Source organism: Pholcus phalangioides, unplaced genomic scaffold (assembly GCF_987345545.1).
Source record: "Pholcus phalangioides strain wild (caught in Gottingen) unplaced genomic scaffold, Ppha-v1.0 ptg000032l_1, whole genome shotgun sequence".
Lineage (NCBI taxonomy): Eukaryota > Metazoa > Arthropoda > Arachnida > Araneae > Pholcidae > Pholcus > Pholcus phalangioides.
This window is the reverse complement of record NW_028301622.1, coordinates 5713930-5736448: the sequence shown is the minus strand read 5'-3', so window position 1 is coordinate 5736448 and position 22519 is coordinate 5713930. Positions and strand designations below refer to the sequence as shown.

Below are 22519 nucleotides of genomic sequence, written 5' to 3'. Positions count from 1 at the left end.
AGGACAGGCAACCAAAGGATTTAAGAACAAAATGGCAGATGAAAACGCAACTGGTTCGGCAGAGATCGCCCATGTTTCCGTAAAAGCTCCACCGTTTTGGCGAGCAAATCCGGAAATCTGGTTTAGGCAGATGGAAAGTCAGTTTCTTCTGGCAGGAGTGACAGCCGAGATGACCAAGTATCATCACATCGTATCTGCCTTGCAACCAGAGGAGCTGTCTGTTGTCGGGGACATTATCACCAGCCCACCCACCGCAACATCTTACGCTACGCTAAAACACCGTTTGTGCACGCAGTATGCGGACTCGGAGGAACAGCGGTTGCGCGATCTAATTTCTGGATTGCAACTGGGTGATCGGAAACCATCACGCCTTCTCCTGGAAATGCGAAGTAAAGCTGGGCAACGGGTGAGTGATGATATTTTGAAGTCTCTTTTCCTCCAGCGGCTGCCTACAAATGTTCAGCAAATACTAGCGATATCCAATGATAGCCTGGATAAATTGGCAGAAATGGCTGATGCCATACTTGCCGCCGCGGAAAGCTCCACTGCAATTCATGCGGTTTCAGCTGAAGCTTCGCAAATGCAGACCATTCTAATGGACATTTCTTCCCGTTTGCAGCGTCTCGAAACGCGTGCTCGATCCCAATCAAGAAATCGCCGAGGATCTCGTCAGCGTTCCAGCAGTCGTGACAGAAATTACCAGCACTGCTGGTACCACTGGCGTTTCAAAGAAAAAGCAACCAAATGTGTCCAGCCTTGCAGTTTCAACCAGCAGGGAAACTAGTTGGGCCGTCACTCGATACTCAGAGTGACGGCCCAACTAGTTTCCCTGCTGGTTGAAACTGCAAGGCTGGACACATTTGGTTGCTTTTTCTTTGAGTGACTCGATACTCAGAGTGACGGCAAACTCGAGTGCTTCCGGCTATATCTGTCTGACCAGTCATCTTCCGTGCAGTTCCTCATAGACACTGGCGCTGATGTATCTGTACTGCCACTACGCAAAGAAGATTCCCGACGTCAGCCAGACAAGCTTCAGTTGTTTGCTGCAAACGGAACTGCCATACACACCCTCGGTCAACGACTGTTAAAACTAGACCTAGGACTTCGTCGTGCATTTCATTGGTCATTCATCGTTGCTGCCGTTTCACGTCCAATCATCGGATCTGACTTTCTGCGGCATTTTGGACTGCTTATAGATGTTCGGCGCGGTCAATTAATCGATCCACTCACTCAGCTTCGTTCACATTGCAAGATTGCTGGTGCGGACGTACCATCCCCAGCAGTGAAATGCATCCGGGACAATAGTGAATTTCATCGAATTCTCACCGAGTTCCCTGAACTGACAGAGACTGTAGCAACGTTTAATGCTGTTAAGCATGACGTCCAACACTGCATTGAGACCAAAGGCCCGCCAGTTGCATCAAAACCTCGCAGGCTACCACCGGACAAGCTGCGTGCAGCCAAGTGGGAATTCGATCATCTAGTTGCCCAAGGAGTTTGCCGACCATCTCAAAGTTGCTGGGCAAGCCCACTGCATATGGTACCCAAGTGCAACGGCGATTGGAGACCATGCGGCGACTACAGGAGACTAAATGCTGCAACTATCCCTGACAGATATCCCGTTCCGCACATCCAGGACTGTCTCCAGGTGCTAGAGGGGAAACAAATATTCTCCACCCTAGATCTCGCAAAAGCTTTTCATCAAATCCCTGTGAGACAAGAGGATATTCCGAAAACAGCCGTAACAACACCATTCGGGCTGTTCGAATTTCTCTTCATGCCTTTCGGACTATCGAATGCAGCTGCAACATTCCAGAGGTTCATACATATGGTGTTGCAGGGTTTCACCTTTTGTGTACCGTATTTCGACGATGTTCTCGTGGCATCTACAAACGCTGAAGAGCACAAGGAACATTTGCGCCAAGTATTCAAACGTTTTTCCGAATTCGGAGTTCGCCTCAACGCTGCTAAATGTGTTCTGGGGCAACCATCAGTTCGATTTTTGGGTCATATGATCTCTGCAACCGGCGTTGCACCTCTTCCTGAGAAAGTGTCGGTCATCGCTCAATACCCAAAGCCAGACACAGTCAAAGAGCTCCGACGATTTTTGGCCCTCCTCAATTTTTATCGTCGCTTCGTTCCAAAAGCAGCAGAGACGCAGGCGCTCCTGTATAAATTTCTAGCGGGTTCCAAGCGAAACGATAAGAGGAAGATCGTTTGGACCAAAGAAGCCGATGAAGCATTCCTGAAGTCTAAGCGGGATCTGGCAGATGCAACAGCTTTGGCATTTCCAGTGGCAGCAGCATCTTTGGCTATTGTGGTAGATGCTTCCGATATTGCCATGGGCGCAACTTTGCAACAACGTGTGTCAGGATCTTGGCAGCCACTTGGGTTCTACTCCAAGAAGTTATCTCCTGCACAAAAGAATTACAGTGCCTATGATCGAGAGTTGTTGGCAGCTTACTCTGCTATCAAATATTTCAGGCACATGGTTGAAGGCCATTCATTCGTCCTGTACACGGATCAGAAGCCTCTCACATATGCCTTCAGACAGACTACTGACAAATGCTCACCTCGTCAGCTTCGACACTTGGATTTCATTGGCCAGTTTACCACAGACATCCGACACATCAAGGGTGCAGAAAATGTGGCAGATGCATTGTCTCGGATATCCATATCTTCCATAGACACACCATCTCCCACCGACTTCAAACGAATGGCAGAGGAACAACTCAAAGATGAGGATATTCAGCAACTACTCACCAATCCTTCATCTACTTCCTTGAAAATCCACTCTCTTCCTGTTGATGAATCAAAGCTTCAGCTGTACTGTGACGTCTCTACAGGACGCATTCGACCACTGGTTCCATCCTCGATGCGTAGGGACATCTTCACTGCCTTGCATGGACTGTCACATCCTGGCGTGAAGGCCTCTGTGAAACTAGTTCAAGAGCGTTTCGTGTGGCCCGCACTGAAGGCTGACGTGACCACTTGGTCACGTACATGCATTAACTGTCAGAAGTCTAAAGTGAGTCGGCATACGAAGAGCCCACATGGGGAATTTTCACCACCTGATGCCAGGTTTGAACATGTCCACATTGATATTGTAGGCCCTTTGCCTCCATCAGAAGGCTACACATATTGCCTCACCTGTGTGGATCGCTTCTCTAAATGGCCTGAAGCCTTCCCTATGCCGGATAGCTCTGCTGACACCGTGGCCAAGGTTTTCTATTCTGGATGGGTTGCTCGGTTCGGTTCACCTAACAGAATCACCTGGAGAAACTGGAGAAACCGCGAGACACCCTCAGAATCACCTCAGATCAAGGTGTCCAGTTTGAGTCCTTTTTGTTCAAGGCTCTAACCAAGTTCTTGGGAACCAATCGCCAGAGGACCACATCATACCATCCACGAGCAAATGGTCAAGTAGAACGCTTCCATCGAGACCTTAAGTCTGCTATCAAGGCTCATGCAACTAACCGCTGGCTAACAGTACTTCCTACGATTCTGTTGGGTTTTCGAGCCGCCTGGAAGGAGGACTTGCAAGCTACAACTGCGGAAATGGTGTATGGTGCACCTATACGGCTGCCAGGAGAGTTTTTCGTACCTAGTCGTCATCACCCAGATCCATCAAGCTTCGTTGATCAGTTGAAGACCACCATGGAAAATTTAAGCCCAAGACAGACTGTTCGCCACGGAAAACATTCTGTTTTTGTCAGCAAGGACCTGCTGTCTTGCTCATATGTTTTCCTCCGCACGGACAGAGTGAAGAAAGGCCTAGAACCTCCGTACGAGGGACCTTACCAAGTATTGTCAAGATCAGAAAAGGTGTTCCAAATACTAATAAAAGGTCGACCAGTATCTGTAAGCATAGACAGAGTCAAACCGGCTTACATCTGCGGTGATGACCTGCCTTTCAATGCCCACAAGCCTTCCAACGATCAACAAGAAACAACAACTTCAAAGCATCAGCGGACAACTTCTAACGATCAGCAAGCAACAACAACTTCACAGCAAGCAACAACTTCACAGCAAGCAACCACAAGTTCAAAGCATCAGCAAGCAACAATAACTTCAAAAGATGAACAGACTTCCAGTGACGAGGACCAAACTTTCATGACCACCCGCTCAGGTAGACGGGTCAGATTCAGGTTGCCTTGCAGGTAGTTCTCTCGCTATCGCTGGTGGGGGACTACCTGTGGGGAATCGGTTAAAGCCGTCCGGATATTATATATATTTTTCCTTGTGGTTGGAAGAGAAGTCAAAGCCGTCTAGAGATGACACTCGGTGTTTTGGTTGAGGTGTCACATGTTGTCGCGTATGTGTATGTCCGTTCCATGCGTATGTAGTGATTTTTGTGATTTGTTTTAGTTTAATAAATAAATTGAATAGATTTTATCATCGTTAATCACTACAGGTGTTAACTTCAAATTTCTCGGGAAGAAAATCCCCTCCCCTTCAAGCCTTTTGTGCCCTTTCCAAAGGTCAATCCTGCGTACGCTCCTCCTCCTGGACGAGTGCAATGGCATTATTGGTTCTCGTGCTATAACGGAGCTTGGTATGTGTGAGGGCATCATAGAATTTAATTAAGTTTTGATGAATGGCAATTTTGATTTTCCTGAAAATTTAATCAGTTAATCAGTTATTGAACATGTATTGCATTGGATTGTGAATTGGCATTATTTCGGTCCATTAGATACAATCAATTTCTTGCGTTCCATGAAGAAAACAAAAGGGGCTTTCCGGTCGATGATTCGTCGATCGTTGGCTTTGATTGACGATGTACTTTTTTCCGGAAAAGGTTCTGAATATGATCACACTCCATGATAGTAGGTTTCAGACCAGAATTTTATTTTTCATTTTATATTTCGAAATCATCGGCAGCGCACACTGCTTGGATGGACTCGAGAGATGGATTGGAATCGTAATAACTCATGGACGACGACCGGCGCCTGACCCTTACGAATTTATCATGGCATAATCTAACATTTAATGTTCATTTCATATTATTTTATTCATTTTAGTTTTTGTGTAACTACGTAATATGTTGAAAACACGCCCATAATACTGGTTTAACATGGTGAAAAACATAGCTCTCGATGTTGAGAGAGGCGTCGCGCATTTTCCACCATTGGCTGATCCTCATGCGTTTTTTTTTTTTTTTTTTTTTCCTGTTTTTGAGTAATTTTCTTATGATTTTCAAGGCTGATTCAGTTTTGAAAAATTCTATTCTGTTTTGTCTAGTTCTAAAAAAAAAAGTGGGGGGGGGGTTGAAAGAGAAATAGCCTGCTATTTATTCTCCCTCTTCATTCCTCCTCCCTCCTCTCTTTTTTTTTTTTACAATTTTTTAGCCGATGATAGTGTTCCGACATGTCTGATAAACCGATGAGGCCCGACGTAAGCAATTTTTTTTTTCTCTCTCTCGTGCCTGATATCGGGTCCTGTGCATAAAGCTTGTTGTGAGTTCGGGCTTAGTTAGCTCTTGGGTTCCTGTGCTGTTCGATTACGATGACGTGCCAATGTATTTTTTTTTTAATTACTTTGTAGAGTATTACGGAACGACACTGTGTGTGTGTGTGTGTAGCTTCTGACACACACACGTAAACACAGTTGGTGTCTGTCTCGTCTGGGCTTGGACGTCTGTCGTATTTATTTCATTTAGTGGTTGGTTTTTGTTTTTTCCCCTTGGTTTTTGAAGATCTAGTCGTCAGTAGCCTGACGTTTTGTGTCCGCTGATGAAACCATCTTGTGATTGCGTGATATTCGGGAATAGGATTTATTAAGTCTTACCAACAATTTATTCGGAAACTATTGTTTTGGTGGAGAGTTGTAAAAAAAGTGTTACTTTTGTTGCAGACTTTGTTGTGCCGTGAGGTGTGTGTGTGTGTCTACGCAGTGCTGGATTGAAATTCGAAGTAAGATCGCGGGTTATATATTTGTCTTTTTTTTATTGAATATATTTCTATTAAGGAATATCCATAGATTATTTATCGAAAATTTTGATTAGTTTGAATACGCGAGTTCAAATGCAGTCAAACTCGGTTTTAACGTCAATAATTGGCAGTCCGAGCTGATTTCGTAGTAGAACCTTAATGATCCTTGCTTATGACATCGAAGAAAAGTCACGACCTCGGATATAACAACACGTTACTCCTAGTTATTGCTTCCGTTTAATGGCGTTTTTCCCGAGAAATTTCTAGAAATCGAGCTCATCGCATAGAGCAGCAGTTCTCAAACTTGTGTCACCTGCGGCTCCCTATAATAGTTTAGTGTATATTTTCACCTTCAGAACCACTTTAAAGCAGAAATAGGTACACAAATCAATATCTCTATCTCACCGCCACACCCCTGCGAGCGGCGACGCACACTTTGATAAATACATTGAGGCAATTATGCTTGTTTGTCGTTTTATTGATATCTATCGTGAAAAAAATGATTTCCATTCTCAACGCTCCGACTCGCTCACTGACATGACCCTTATACATTCCCGTAATTTCCGAAATATTTCACTTCCTGACTTTTTTTATTATAAATGCTCCTCGGTTTTTTTACGTAATTCATAAATTCTATTATGATAATAACGACCACAAACACTGTATAAATGCTCGTTTCATAAATTCTTCTGTGAAATATATTTTAAATCACTGCAGACTTGCTGGACCACTGTATTTCTTGCCAAGAGTTATTTAACAAGCGGTACAGTATTTGGAAATTTCGTCGACAATTTGTAACATTTTGGGCAAAGTCCGACGATGACCCGTATTTATGATCCCGATTTCCTGTATTTATATCGATCAAATTTGGTCACCCCCATCATCATGGGATAACTTTTTTTTTTCCTTGCACAATATTTATATTTTTCGAAAAAAATCTTGAAATCATTCACCTCGGTTGTAACGAAAACATTCCACGGAATCTTCGATGTCTTTATAACCGAGTCTGACTGCATTTTTTTTTTCTTTTTCGTAACAGTATTTGCAGAAGTGATTTCAAGTCGATTCAGCTACACATAATCAATCGTATTCTCATTTTTTTTAATTATTTCCATTAAGTTTAGATATATAACTTTCCCTTTTAATTATAAATAAGTACTTAGTATATCGAATCTTTTTTCATCCTTCTTCAGGGTCTTCTAGAGAAGCAAGAGGCCTTTCTTTTCTTTCTGCATTCGTGATACCATAATTGGATTTGAACTGGTAGTCACGATGTAGATGCTAGCGTTCAATTGACAACACGGTTTAATAAAAAGTTAGAAACTTATAGTAAAGTCAGATGACAATTATACGTATTTTAATCTTGATTTGCTTCGTCGGAGAAATTTATAAATAACGTCTCTCGTTATGATATTCACTGCCCCCCCCCCCGACAATTTTCTATTGGTGTTCGGAAGTCACTTCTAAATCTTGCGAGTGACACTTGAAGGGCACCGTTAGTTGATTTGTATTAAGTATTGTTTTACATTTTGCTTTCTCCACATCCACATGCTAATAATGTTTTGAATGAAGTGGTAGTGTCGATGTCCAGTTTTTTTTTCTTTTTCCATGGAGCAATTAAGTGTTTGAAGTTGAATCTGACATTTCACCGACATGTAAACTCCTTGGTTTAATATTTAAACATTGAAAAACAAATCTAGCGAGGGTGTGCCTCCATAATCTTTGCTGTAATTTCCCAAGGGTGGCGTGGTTATAAAACGTTTGTGAATCCCAGGCGTATAAGATCGATTTTACATTTTTTTATTTTAATTATATATTTTTTATTATGTTACCTTTTTTGGATTTCCCAGCAGTCAATTAAAAAAAAAGAAAAAAGAACTAGGGAAATAAAAAGGTTTTTTTATCTTATTGGATTTTTCCTAACAAGAGTTGGCTGCAATCAGTGGTTCCCAACCTTGTTTCGGCCATGCCCACATAAACATCTACAATACCTTTATCCTTTCCCCCTCTCCCAAAGGGACATTCGATTCTTATTATTCCAAACGTTATACTCCTATACACATGAAGGAAGCCTAAAACCAACGCCATCTATAGCTATATGTAGTTATAGGAGGTGTTGCTAAAACGCCATTCACTTTACCTAAGTGTAAAACTTTCAGATAAGGATAGGGCGAATAGTGATTTGGCCGAATAACCAAATACCGAATATTCGGCTAATGTTTTGGCCTAATACCAATTACCTAAAAATTCATCTCAATTACAAATAGAATTGTTTTTAATTGAGAATTAAATTATTGTTAATTTCGGATGATTGATATTGAATTTTAATTATGAAGTTTATTATTTAAATAAGTATTAAAAAACTGGTAATTGAAAGATTTTTATTGCCATGGTACTGATAATCAAATTTAACGATGATTTTAATGATGATGACATTTTAATATTACTTACATCAATTATTTTTTTTTTCAACACTTGTTAAAATTTTACATCTAATCAAGAAAATGTCAACCATTGGTTACCTTCAACCAGTAATGCATCGTAAAATTAACGACTTATTTTCCTCTTTGGATGTCCTTTGCCCCTTTTGTCTCTTTCAGTAGCTCAATGCGTATCTTGTCTAGGTACATCCTTCAGTTAGTGAACTTGTGTAGTTTATGCTCACTTGTGACGGTTGGTGAGGTGTATACGAAGCGGCGAACATGGAGCATTCCTTTATTCTGCATTAACATGCGAAACACACAACCCTTCGTCATGAAGGTTAAAATCGAACTCCTCGAGAATGTCTTCGTCTCTCGATACAACTTAAATCTCACGTGTCTCGTGAATAAAAGTGTTACTTTACATCCTTGTTAACAGCTTGCTTGTTACGCGCTTCCATTTTATTGCAGTAGGATTCGGTTTTCAGTTTGCTCTATTCTAGAAATTCACCCTGACATGACTTCTTTCACAGAAAGGGATGTACACACCATGCAATAAAATATAAGTTTTTCATTTATGGGAAAAATTCCTATTAATATAATTTTTTGAAATTAGTTTGTTGTGCTTAGATTTATACAGATATTCGACCGAATACTTAAGGATTATTCGGCCGTTTGGCCGAATACGGAATAGGTAGCCAAATATTCCCATCTCTACTTCCAGAATGTATGAAAGCTGCGAAGAGAAAGAACGGAAGGACTTTAAATACTGAGAGAGAAATCACTAAGAAATTGTGTCTCAAAAATAATAAATTCACTCATTATTATATCGGGGTGTATATAACTATATATATATTTGTAGAGGCAGGGCTCCCACTCTTCCTACTTTTTGGTAAAATGTGCTACTTTTTTTATCAAATCCTATCGACAAAATTCATATAATTGATTTTAATTGACGAGGGAATCATCGATATAATGTCAAATAATGCAAATGATGTAGATTGCAATTAATGATTCTGCCAAAGCAGAAATTTTATCGTTTTTAAAGTTATTTGGGGGGGGGGGCGTTCGTATGTCGATCATTGCTTTGTTTATTAATTTTTCATTTGCTTAGTTTGAGGGCTCAACAAGTAGAGTAGTGATTAAAAACTACTACCTGGGTGACAAAAATAATTTTGTACTTACTACTTCATGGTCTTAGGCAGTAACATTCATCATTCAAAATTATTGTGCACATTTTGTATATTGGTGACACAACAGTTTTCATAACAAAGCAGTTGGGTACATAGGCCTATTCTAGGTTTTGTGACTCTGATGTGATACCCAATAACATTCAGTTGTCTTCTGCATTTTTTGGGCATGCAGAGGCATAAACAATGTTTACAATACTCAGCAAAGAGGTAGAAATGAAAGTGCTTCACACATTTGTCAAAAACGATTACACTCGCGTTGAGCGCTAAAATTTAAACAAATCCTTTTGAAAAATGCAAGGGCGTAACGGGGGGGGGTGACTTGGGGGTCTGGTCCCCCCCCCCCCGAAATGTGAGAAAATGACCGAAAAAAAGGGAAAAAGATGGCTAAATCTATTGTTCTATCACTTTGGTCCCCCCTCCGAAATGAAAGTGTCCCCCCCCCCGAACTATGATTATGTTGTCTAGGACCCCCGTCCTACTTTTTCTCATTTTTTGAGTGGGAGCCCTGTAGAGGGTTCCATGGCCAAGGTCGTCTTAAGTGCATCATGGTGGGGGCTCGGGCGAAAGATTTTTATGAGGACCAACCCCCGCTCTACCTGTCCAGAAATGCCTGCTTACAAATTTACATGCTTTAATCTTGAAAATATTAAACAGATCTGATTATCGTGAGAACACACGGACGTTTGAGTGAAAACAGTACTATCCATAGCCTTCAAAATATAGACATAGGAGGTTCGTGTATTTCCTTGGCGAAAAAAAAAAAAGTCCGTCGTACACAAAAGATTTAAGAATCTTTGGACTTGAGGATGAATCGAGAGAGAACGAAATTGTATGGAAACCTCATGCTTAGAACCTGGGTTGAATAGTAAAAAAACGTACACGAGATACGAACAAAATACAATGAGGCTCTCAACAATATGACAAAATGCAAAAACTCGTTATGGAGATAGACTTTTCAGTGCCGAGGGAATTAGCGAAAAAACGTGAGCGTGTTTTCCGCTGAAAAGTTCTTTTTGAAACTCTAGAATGGCACCTAAAAATATCTATGCTTGTGATACCTATACAAAACTACGTCTCTTAGACGTATATGTACCATTCTAGGGCTAATAAGTGTATCCTCTAATCTCCCCCCCCCCTTCCCACCGCTAATTCTAATAATAGACCGGTGCTGTATAGAACGCTTTTTATTAATTCCATCCAATAGCGTATATCGTAAATGATTGTAACTTTAATGCGTTATTCTAGGTTTCGGTAAGCTTTAAAAAAGAAAACGAAATTAAAGGAAATCACGGATATCGTGATTAAGTCCCATGAATGAGACTTAATTAAACATTACTTTTCTTTTTTTTAATTTTCCTTTAGCCAAATAAAAATAATTATATAACGAAATTATTTATATATTGGGAGATCGATTTGCGGAAAATCGTTTTCCAGTTCCTGAACCATGGGGGAATAACGGCTCGTGTACTTCAGGTTTTCGGACAAAAGGAAACAAAATCTGATTAATCTTTTTTAGTATGTAGTATGTACCGTTCTTAGTCGGTCTGTTTCTGCTCGAACTGATTCATTCCGTTATGAGACGTTGAGACTTGTTCGTGAATGCAGCCACCACGCGTGTGCTGAATGTTTATATAGTTATCGAGCTCGATTTATTTTTTGATGCAGGTCGGTCAATTAATTAATATCTGTACGGTGAATTTATTCTCGAAAATTCGATACACAACTAATCTAACCGAATGAGAAAAAAAAATCGATACGGGTTTTTTTTTTCGTTGCAGGTTGAAGTCGAAACTTGTTTGCTGACTATGCGTTAATTCAATGTTTTTACGGGTTTTTTTTTCCTTCGCGATCAAAGATCTTCAAATGAGAAGCTTATTTTCAAGAGGAAACATTTCTACTTTTTTTCCGAAATGCACTTTTTAACGGTTTATTTATCTGCGGGACGAGTTCTGTCAGATTATGCAACCGGGATTATTCAAACGGAAATGTTTTTTTTGGTAGAAATTACAATGTTAAGTTAGTTGTTTCTATCGAAAGGGAACATATCCGCCTTTTTTCTTATTTTTCCGTATTTGTCCCATAATGATTTTTATAACGGACATCCATGGGACCGAGAATGTTGTCTGCTAAAGGAAGGTGTCTATTAATGAATAGTAAGATACATTCGAGTCCAGTCGATGTAATTCAAAATTGTGTCCGTCAGTAGAGGTGCCCGCTAACGGGAGTGTTCGTCAAGGGAGGTTCCACTGTAGAACTATCGTGTTCCTTATGTTAATGACAAGAGGACAGTAAGGGTACCTTCCTGGGTAAAAATCTTCTGGAATCAACAGGTGATGTGTAAATTTCCAATTTTTCAGACTTAACCAGCTCAAATTTTAGTAAAAAGATAAAATTTCCATCAATTTTCTTTCAAAGCGGATTATTTCCAAAATTCAAGTTGGATAACTCCTTTGAATATTGATTCTGAAAAAAAAACAGTATTTAAATATTATTCTACCATTTCTACATGCTCCCTGTTGGGCTATTTTGTACTTTTGTAAAATAAACGTTTTTTTACTTCTACTGTAAATTTAGCAAAAGTGGAAATGTTCTCTTATGAAAACAAGCTCCTCAAATGAAAAAAGAAATCCATCATTCGAGAAAGACTTACTAAAAGCTTCAATGATTCATCTCTATTCTCACGGGAAGAAAATCTCTATCTTCACGGCGAAAGAAATAGAGTATATCCAGTCGTTTTATATAATTTCTTGAAATTTCGATCCTACTTTTTTTGTTCTTTTCAGTCATACACAGGGACTTACACGGGATCGATCTGTGGGGGGGGGGGCACAAAATTTCCCTTCGAAAAACTTTGAGTTACCACCTTTCAAAAAGCATTCAAAGTAGGGATAGGACGAATAGTGATTTAGCTGAATGCCGAATATTCGGCTAACGTTTTGGTTTTTTTTGACGAAAGATATAATCAGAGGTAAAGAAATACTTCGCGTGAAAAGTTTTTATTTCTTTATGATTACGGTGACCAATTTGATCGAGAAAAATATAGGGACTTTAGGATAGAATTAATACGGCATCGTTAATTCTCGCCAAACATATTGCCAGATGATAACGAAATCATCAAATATGGTTTATAAAAAAGAAATATTCTTTCATTCTATGATTCATTCATTCTATAGAATGGTTGAATTATTTATGAGTTATCCATTCTATAACCTTTGGGGGGAAATGCTAGAATTTTTTGTACTCTGGTAAAGACGTGCTAAATTTACTGAATTTTTGCAATTCTGCTAAAATGTATATCACGGAGAAAAAATTAACATATCATGTATTGTGAATATGATGTCCAATATTCATTATTACACAATTTATATAAATTATGCCATTATCTTCATTCCTGATTCTAGTAAAGACTTGGAATCAAAGCAAGCTTTTTGGAAAAAAAACCCATTTTTCATAAAAATTAGTCGGGAAAGCCAAAATACAGAAATGTTTCGAAAAGTGATCGTGAGCAAGTCAGCACGTCAAACATGCAATATATATATACACATATAATTTTGACGATACGTGTAAATAGAACAGACGAACATTTTCTCTCTCTCTTTCCCTGGATGTGATCAGTTCTATAGTCCGTTTCAGGTTAACTTTGCAGTGAAGGGGAAGCTACGAGGGAACCGCATCACTCGTTGCTATGGGAACGAAAGCCTCTTAACCAATGTATCGATGCGCGGCCTCGGTAAGGTATGGCCGATTCTCGCCAATCTCACTGAGAAAAATATTTTTTACGTGTAACGTAATTGCACAGTTAAATTATTAATAATTATAGAATTAAAAGAAAACCATTGCCGATACTTGCAGAAATTAAAGTGAGGTTTTTGAAATCATTTGTTTTGTTTTTTGATTAGAAAGTGTTTTAAAATTTAGAAAAAATAATTATCTTCTATCAGCGTGTCACTTACTCTTCATTGATGTGCCGTAAGTAACACTAAAAATTTCAAAAAACAGTCATATGTTTCTGCAATATTTCCCTTCCCTCAGCTGAAATTTATTTACAAAAAAAAAATCCAAACAATATTATGAAAGCAACGTATAATTTTAAAATACTGTATATTAACCATGGCTCTCAAAAACTTGGGGATTTTTAATTCTTTCTTCAATTTATATGGAAAAAAATAATGTTAAATAAATTAAGAAGAAGCAGGTTAACTCTGTTTTCACATGTAAATGCAGGAATAGCACCAAATAATAATAATGATACGGAAAAGTTTAGAATTTTTTTACTCACTTTTCTTGAAGAAATTTCCGTCACTCGACCTCCCCCTTCCCCGAACGGTATACGTCGATGCCACTTGTTTTCCCGACAGCTTTAGTCTTTTGTTACGGTTGATGTGCCGCTCATGGTTATTACGGGTGATTCTTATAGAGTTTTGTTTACAGCGAGTATTCAAAAACCAAAAATATAGTATTCAGGAATGGAAGAGCAGAGAACTTTAGCGTGGCTATCTCTGGTGAAAATAAAGACAACTGTCACATAAAGGATGAAAGCCCAAACCACTGTGGACCCCCCCCCCCCCACTCATTTATTGTATCTGAAGAGACGCTAAAGGCAAGGGGCATGAGGAGAAACAGGTGGGTGGAAGATGGCGTCCGTTCGTGTGAGGGGAAGTCGCGACTCTGTCAACACTCTCCGTGATCGGAAACTAAAACTATCCCATAAACATGGCAAAAAATAAATAATTAAAAAAAGGAGGACCTATAACCAAAACTTCTGCACCCATAGAGGGCCTCTCACAAGTCACAATAGTATCGGCACTCTCGTGGAAGAGAAACACTTCTTGTAATCTATGAGTGAATATCTGAACTCACTGAAGCCTATTTTCAGATAAAACTGATTGAATATTCGTTCTTATGTAAGCCTACAACTGCATGTAAAACTGAATGAAAAATTGTATCGTTATGGAAAATTCAACCAAATAACGAAAAAAAAATGTATATATACAGTATATAATTGTGTAACGAAAAAAAACACGACAGTGATATTGGCGGGGAAAATTTCTAGGATATCGCGCCAGAGTGTCGTCGCCGTTGCTATGGATTTTTAATAATGGTAACCAATATTTTTTATAATTTAAAAATTTTAAACAAGTAAACATCGGTTCAAAACGATTTTTTTTCAGTATTTTTTTTAAAATCATAGAAAAAATTGAAATATTCTGTATAAAGGTTCATCTTAAGCCTCCGATATACGAGAACTATATTTTGCGGCGAAGGAATACACTCCCTACCTTTCTCTTCACTGCAAAGTTAACCTGAAACAGACTATAATATGAGGAATTTCTGAAGAAAACCTCATTGTAAGAAAACAAAAGGGACGAAAAATGTGTTGTTATATCATAGGTGGTTGCTTCTCATCAGCGTTATAGGCAAGGCTCATTAACATCATTCTCTGTATAAAATCCGGACCGCTGCTCATTCATTCCAGCTGAACACAACTCCGGTCTGTCGCCATAAGCAATTTACTACCGATTGAGTTGTGTCGAAAGTGTGAATGTATGTGTCTGAATTCCCTGGGTCACCCGAAACCCCTGGACGGAGACTGCGAAAACGATCGTATACAAATAAACACAGCTGCCTCGCCACATTTGTCTAGTCGTGGCCCAGCCTTCAAAGTTCAGACTCCTCACGAGCGGTTGCCTAATTGGCTCGGTTTTCAGGGTGCTGCCTCGCCACAGGTGCTTTTTCGGCGCAGCTCTTGCCCTCCCACAATCAAGGTTCTCAAACTGCAGCCAATGGGTCTTTGAGTTGTGGACTCCCAGGTGAGCCCCCATTGCTTGGTTGAGCCTTTGCTGCCTTTTCGTAGTTGCCTGCCGTCTGATATGCCGGCCAATGGGTCTTTGGTCTCTGCAGGCCTCCTTGGCACGTAGTCCGGACCGCCAGTTATTGACGTTACAGCCGAGATGTCGTTACAACTTAGTTTGACTATATATAGAAGATTCGAATTATTTTGCATCATAAGATATAAGCTACAAACATATATACGTGTATTATATATCACTAATATATTTTAGATCAAAGATCTAATGTTGAAAGCCGTCGCTTTCCCTTGTTAATGCACTGTATAGGGAAAACTGACTGTATGAAGAGATACTGAGTTACCGCCGTCCATCGCACGAACCATTCAGCATATATATATATACGCTCCAAGGAAAGAATATTCTGTCTTCATAGCTTAGTCGATAGAGCACTCGTCCCGCAAACGAGAGATCAGGGTTCGCGTTCCCGTGTGGGCAGAGATGAATTTTCTTTTTCCGAAACAATCGGTATCTCTTCATGTAGCCCAGTTTTCCGTATATATTGCAGAGATCTTGGAAAAAAAAAATTCCATCGCTCGAAAAAGTCCGAATCAACTTCACTGATTCATCTCCGTCCTCGTGGGGGGGGGGGGGGGTTGAGAGAGAGCGTGAGGTTGTGTATCCAGGCGTTATAATTTCTCGAAATTCCGATGGAAATTTTTTTTTATTTTTCAGTCATACATATATTTCTGGCAATATCAGTTTGAATACTAGTTGCTTGTAGAGCATGTGTATACTTGGTGATTCCTTTGACAGTCAGTCGTGTGAGAATCCGTAGACGAAGAGAAAAATAATAACACCGGCGCCAACACAAAATACTGGAGCTTGATATACTTCAGCGTAAGTGACAAGGCCAAATAAAATTCAAGACGCCTTAAAAAGATTGGGCAGGACGTTGTGTGTAATGAATGTAGCGTCTTATGTATTAAATAAAGAAGAATATGATGAAAACCACCAGAGAGCGATGCCGCCGATCCATCAGAGTGAAAGCGTGAAACCGCAGTAGTTCTTCCCGTCACTGATGAAAAAAAAAAAAATTATGGAATGCGTCACTCGAACATGCTCCAGAAGCGTTGTCGTAGACCAACGAATATGATATATTATTATTATTTCTTTCATACGACGTGGCTCCCATTGGGGGTGACAGAAAAGATTCTTCAATGGAAGAAGCCTTTGCGAAATGTCTGGGGGGCTTTCTTGGTAAGCCTTGGATATATATTTTTTCCCTGGGATAGAGTCCATCCACCACACATCGAAAGATGGAGGAGAGACGAATGTACCGAAATTTAATACGAATGTTTTTCTATGTTGTCCATCTCGTCTCACTGTTCCATGCCCAAGAGCGTCACTATCTTTTGCCACGATCCCACCACATGATAACCCAGGACTTTTGACTTTTTCTCCCCGATACATCCCATACACATGTTGAGATTCTCTTCTTAACGAGCTTTGGCACGTATCAAAACAATTTTTTTTTTCTAAATCTTCCAGTTCAAGAAGCAGCGGATGACACCACATTTTTTTATGTTCTCTTTCAAAAATTGTATAAACAACCGAAGCTTTTTTTTTCTGTTTTTACTCCTCGATGGGCATACATACACGTAATCGAAGAGAGAGAGAGAGAGAGAGTACATCGACCTCTTTTGGGTGCCGTTATAAAGTGGAATGAATGATACTCTGTGTGTTCGAGTTTCCCGTGCTGTGCTGCTCCATGATATATGTTGTGTGGCCCTGATATGGGATTTCGAGTTGATCAATTTATGTTGTACGGTTGCTTCACAAATCTCGAAGAGCTGACATATAATTGACCTAATATTTTCCATTGGTGATTTAAATATTTCATGTTGCGTAAACTAACTAGTTCTTTACGACTTGGCATAGAGAAAACCTACTCCCTTTATGCTGATCCAGGATGAGCTACACTGGTATTCAAAATAGATAGAATTTCTTCTTTTGGTCGATTATCTCCGGAACTTGTTTTTACCGGAACAAATTTTAATGAAATTTGTTATGTACATTAGGTGGATTATAATCAATTAACAAAAAATAGGTGTACACAACAGTCATTGTACCACATGCATGGTCGTTGCTAAGACGCATCAGTGTCGGACGGCCTAACACAAAACTTACGATATCGAACAAAAAGAAAGGGTTGATGGGGGGGGGGGGTATGGTCCCCTCCTTGTGTTATACAGGTGGAACAACGCAAACTCATACTGGAAATCCGTCCAAAATAAATTGTTTTTATAATTTGCATATCAAAAAATTGAATAAATTAAAATTTCACAGCAAAAAATGTCATTCGTATAACGGTAGTAAATGCAAATGATCCCGCGGGCCCTCTTAAAAAGTACTCACTAAGGCCTTCGGGGATACGCCGACCGCTGGTTTTGGGTATGAACGTGAAATATTTTTAACTAATTGCACTATACTGGTCAACGATTTTTAACTTTTTTTTTATGACATGAATATGAAATAAGTTTCTCTAGACTAACTTAGGGGAGGCTGAATTCAAATATGAATGTAAAGAATCTCCATCATGTGCATGTTTTCTGTATGTATGATGGTTATTTTTTGAAATACACATACACTATGAAAAACTTATACATCTTGAAAAATAGAGGTAATCGACATATTCTTAATAAAAAATATCATATTCATACATCGTTATATACTATGAAATAGCAAAAAAAAAAATTTCCCCCCTCATATTACATGTATTCATAGAGTGCACATGCATGTACGCAAAACGAAATTTATACTCATTTTTCTAGTATTTTATAAAAAATAATTCATTTCTTTCTCTTATATGTATCGTGATGTCTTCTTTCAGCAAAAACCAACAGTAATCACTCATCATTTTGAAAGGTCCCATTTGCCTTGATTCCCTCTAAAAACCCCTTTATTGCAGATGCGAATGATAGCCATGCAGCGAGCTCTATGTGAAAACAAAATCCCTCCACAGTTTCCTTGTTTGAGGACTTACTAAATAAGTCGCAGGATCGACTTAGGAGGGGTCACAAAAGTTTTAGGGGGAGGGGGTTCACAAGGATTTTCTTCCAGATAAACTTTTAGTCACATCAATCTTCAAAAAATATTTAAGTTAACAGAAATTGATCAAAAAAGCTGATAAAGGTACTTTATTAGTAGTGTCCCGATATTTTATTTTTTACAAAAATATTTCTAATTTTTTATCGTTTTGGGAGGGACATACGCCCCCATGCCCCGCGTACTCCTCTGATCATCCCCAGTTTAATAAGTGTGGCAGCAAAACAAAATATTTATTTGAAACATTAATGCATCTGCGACATTGCCTTATCTCCAAACCTGTGTTTTTCTTTCAATTAAAAAAACGGAGAATCCGTTCGCAGTTAGAGGTAAAATCAGTGTTGCCATTCCCTAAGTTTTAGGTAGCAAAGAATATAAATATTATATTTCTAGTATCATTTCACACGTATAGTCTAAATATGTAAATTCTGAAAGATATTCACAATATTAAATACATATAACAAAAAAAAACTAGACGTGACGGCCATTTTACAAGGTCAGATCTGTAATCAGCACCCAAAAATTAATCAAGAACAGCTAAATTTTTCCATGATAGAAAAACCTTGTAGACTAGTGTTATTTTTCAAATGCCGATCTTGAATGCTTCGTTATTGACAATTTACACGTTTTCCTTTAAATAGCACCATAATCATCCTTTCTTCATTTGAGTTCCGTGATTTCTCGCTCGTTAACGCGAATTGTATCGGATGTGATGGAAATTAGACTATTATTATCAAGTGGGAAACATCTGAAATTCATTTATCTCGTTAGTCTTGTCTTTCACCCCCATACGCAGAATGAAATCTTCATTCTCGTGCTTCCTCCGTATGGTTCTGATGATCACCGGCTGGTCGTGTTTCCTCCGGTTATAGATACGGGGTCTCGCTCTTTGGTTTTAGGCGACACGATCGAAGGTCCTCCGCAGGTGTACCCCCAACAGGTGACTGACTGTTTCTGGACAATCAGATGAACGGATGGTGATATGCGAAACATTATCGTCTCTCGCGGTCGATGCACGCGTTTGGTGCGACATCCGGCAAAGCAATACTGTATCATATCAATTGCATTAACTACTTGTGTGTGTGTCTCGGATGATGCTATGTCTAGAGCGGTGATACCCAACGTGCTGCCAATTTGACTTTTTAGGGGGGTGGGGGCGATTTGAGTTTTTCTATGAAGGCTTGGAACCTTCCGAACTCCATTCTTATATCAGTTGAAATAATTCAAATTTTTAATTTTAAATTGTTTATTAAATTAAATTGTTTTAATTTTTAAACAATTTCTGTTGATGATTTCTTTCTTTTATCTTTCTCTTTCAGTGGGGAAGGGGCTTGACTAAGGGTTCTTAATGTTAAGTGTTTCACTGAACATTTGTGCCCGTAAGATGAAATACATGGACCCCCCCGTGCCAATAAAATGAAGGCCAAGGGCTCTTTTAAAAAATAATCTCTGTATAGCAATGCAATGAATAAATTGCTTTTCCATCCGAGCTCACGGCTCCCATGAAGGTACCCTGGTTAAAAACTGTCAAGTATGCAAAAGTAAACAAAAATGGGAGGAAGGAATGGCGGCTGACCCCTGGTAAAAGAATGGTTTTTACATTAAAAGAACCACTTCAAAGCACAGATAGGCACGTGCACAAATATTTCTAGCTCGTCGCGACTTCTCTGATAAAATTTGGCGACGCCCCTAAAAGCCGCGACGCAAACTCACTGTGAAAAACGCCGCCTAGCGGAATCAAAAAATCGGGGGGGGGGGAGAGAAGGAAAGCGCACCTAAAAGTTCATACATTATTACAGAAATGCTGAAAGATATCCATGTAAAAAAATAGACACAATTAAATGTAAATTAACACAAAAATTGATGAAAATTTCAAATCTATGAAAAAAAGTTATTCCGAAACTAAAAAAAAATTAAGACCTATAGAGAGAAATTATCGCGATGAAAATTATTAATCAAAATTTATAAGATTTGTGAATTCAAAAATGAGGAAAATGATTGAAAGCAATATTCGCAGCACTAATGAAAATTCAGAATTCCATAGTTGTGAAGTTCAGACACCTTGTTTAATACAAAAAATTTTGATATATTTTTTTTTTCACTCCTCTGTTACCGTAAGTGTGGCGCCCGTTGGGACCGCAGCTGTTGCATACCTCTAAGGGCGGCTCTCTATCATACGGATTACCATACCAGAAACGTTAATGAATAATGAAATAAACGCTGAAGTATAGGTTTTAACTAACGAGAGCAAATGGTTTGGCTTCTGAGGGTGCGTGAACACATTAACTGATTCGCACAACGATGGAATTTTACGACACAAAAACACGTGAAAATATATTTTCCCTTTTTTTTTTCAGTGATTTACCACATTAGTTTTATATTTACCAAGATATGCGTGAATTACCGAGGTGCCATTTTTTGAATTGAACTGAATTACCTTTGACCCTTTTTATCTTTGGAATTTATGGACAAAAAAAAAAGCGTAAAATTGTATCCGCCCTTGCCTCACCCCCACAATATTTGCCACGATTTCTGTAATACTTATAGAAATATTGATTTTTACTCCCTATCGCCTTATATTTCCAATAACTTGCCTTATGTGGACTAAAGTCCATGGCAGCAGGGCCGTCTGAAGAGCATCATTGGCCTCCGGGCCAGAGATTTTTATGATTCCCTACTTTGCTGAAAATGCTTGTCCGCAAACTTGCATGCTTATTTTAGAAAATTACCAGATCTCATTTTTGTGAGGGGATTCCTCTTCTCTTGAAGCCCACGGGCACAGCCCTGGTGGACCTATTTGTTAAGGCGGTAGGTACTGCATAGCAGTGATTTTCATAGTTTGCATTGCAGCTCCTATAGGTGTTGCCAACCTTTGTAAGGGTTATAGTAGTAAACTGGCGGTACTGTTGATTCAACCCGTACTAAGCGAGTTCGTATTAACGAGGTTCGATTTTAATGTTCGAAGCTGAAGCGCTGCTTTTTCCCAACTCATGTGCCATGAGGTATACTCTCATTCATTAAAGGCTCCACGAAAACCAGAATAAAAAAATAGTGTTTGGTAATTCCTGAACGTATAATCACCTGATCGAATTGCACTAGTCTTTTGCTGATTACTTCATTTCATGGCATGTCGTCCCATTGTTATCAGGAATCGGATTCAAGTAAAACCCTGTAAATATTAGTAAATAATAAAGATAAGATTATAGAGAAAACAAAGTTCAATTTTTGATGTCATTCAAATTGTTTATCTGACTTAACCCTCTATGGTCCCGTGTATGTTTGAGTTTGCATGGACAATACCGTATTTTCCTGCGTATAATCCTCGGTGGCGCATAATCCGCATGCGAAATTTTAAGGGGAAAAAAAAACCACGTATATAATCCGTGGCTGCGTATTATCCGCAGGATTTAAAAAATAATAATAAAAACTGACCCTATGTTTCAATAATCAATCCATTGACACTCTAATTAATAGAATTTATTTCGAAACAATAGCATTATTTGCGATCAAAACATAATTTACAGTTCAATCAAAAACCTTCAAATTCAGACTCATCAGAATACCCATCAGGCTGATAACATTTTTTTTTTTTGCATTTTGCAGATTGTCCGCAGCGGTAGATAATCCGCATTTTCTTTAATGTTCAACCACTTTTTCAACAGATAATTCGCTGATTATGCGGAGGAAAATACGATACAGTCAAAAAACCCATTATTTCAATTTAGATTTCTCAAATTTTTTTTTGTATTTTACAAAGTACATTTTTAGTGTCATTTCAGTAAAAAAATACTGCTATATGAGTGCAATACTTTTCTATCTAGAAAGAGTTGATTCCTTGTCGGTGTCATTTTTTGAGCTGCTAAATTGCTACATGTTCAGAGATTTTTAAAATCGCCCACCAAATTGAGATTGGAAATAAAATTTAAAGTAACAGCTATTCAACGTTGCTGAGCAAGATTTTATCTGTTTATAAATAACATTAAAATCAAGGCAAACTGTATATTTCACCCTTAATTAACCAATTTAGCAAATTAAAAAATCCACTTCAATTAGTTAAATTGGTATGTCGTATCGTTTCAATT

The 22519-nt window shown here is 38.8% G+C and overlaps 1 protein-coding gene across 1 annotated transcript in view; it reads left to right on the top strand.

The window, feature by feature from the left end:
* Positions 1-5672: 5672 nt before the first annotated feature.
* Positions 5673-22519, top strand: part of LOC149066827 (uncharacterized) — a 57037-nt gene continuing 40190 nt past the window's right edge. Inside the window, exon 1 of the mRNA XM_089253135.1 lies at positions 5673-5912. The gene's annotated coding sequence lies outside the window, so the exon portion shown is untranslated. The remainder of the gene's footprint in view (positions 5913-22519) is intronic.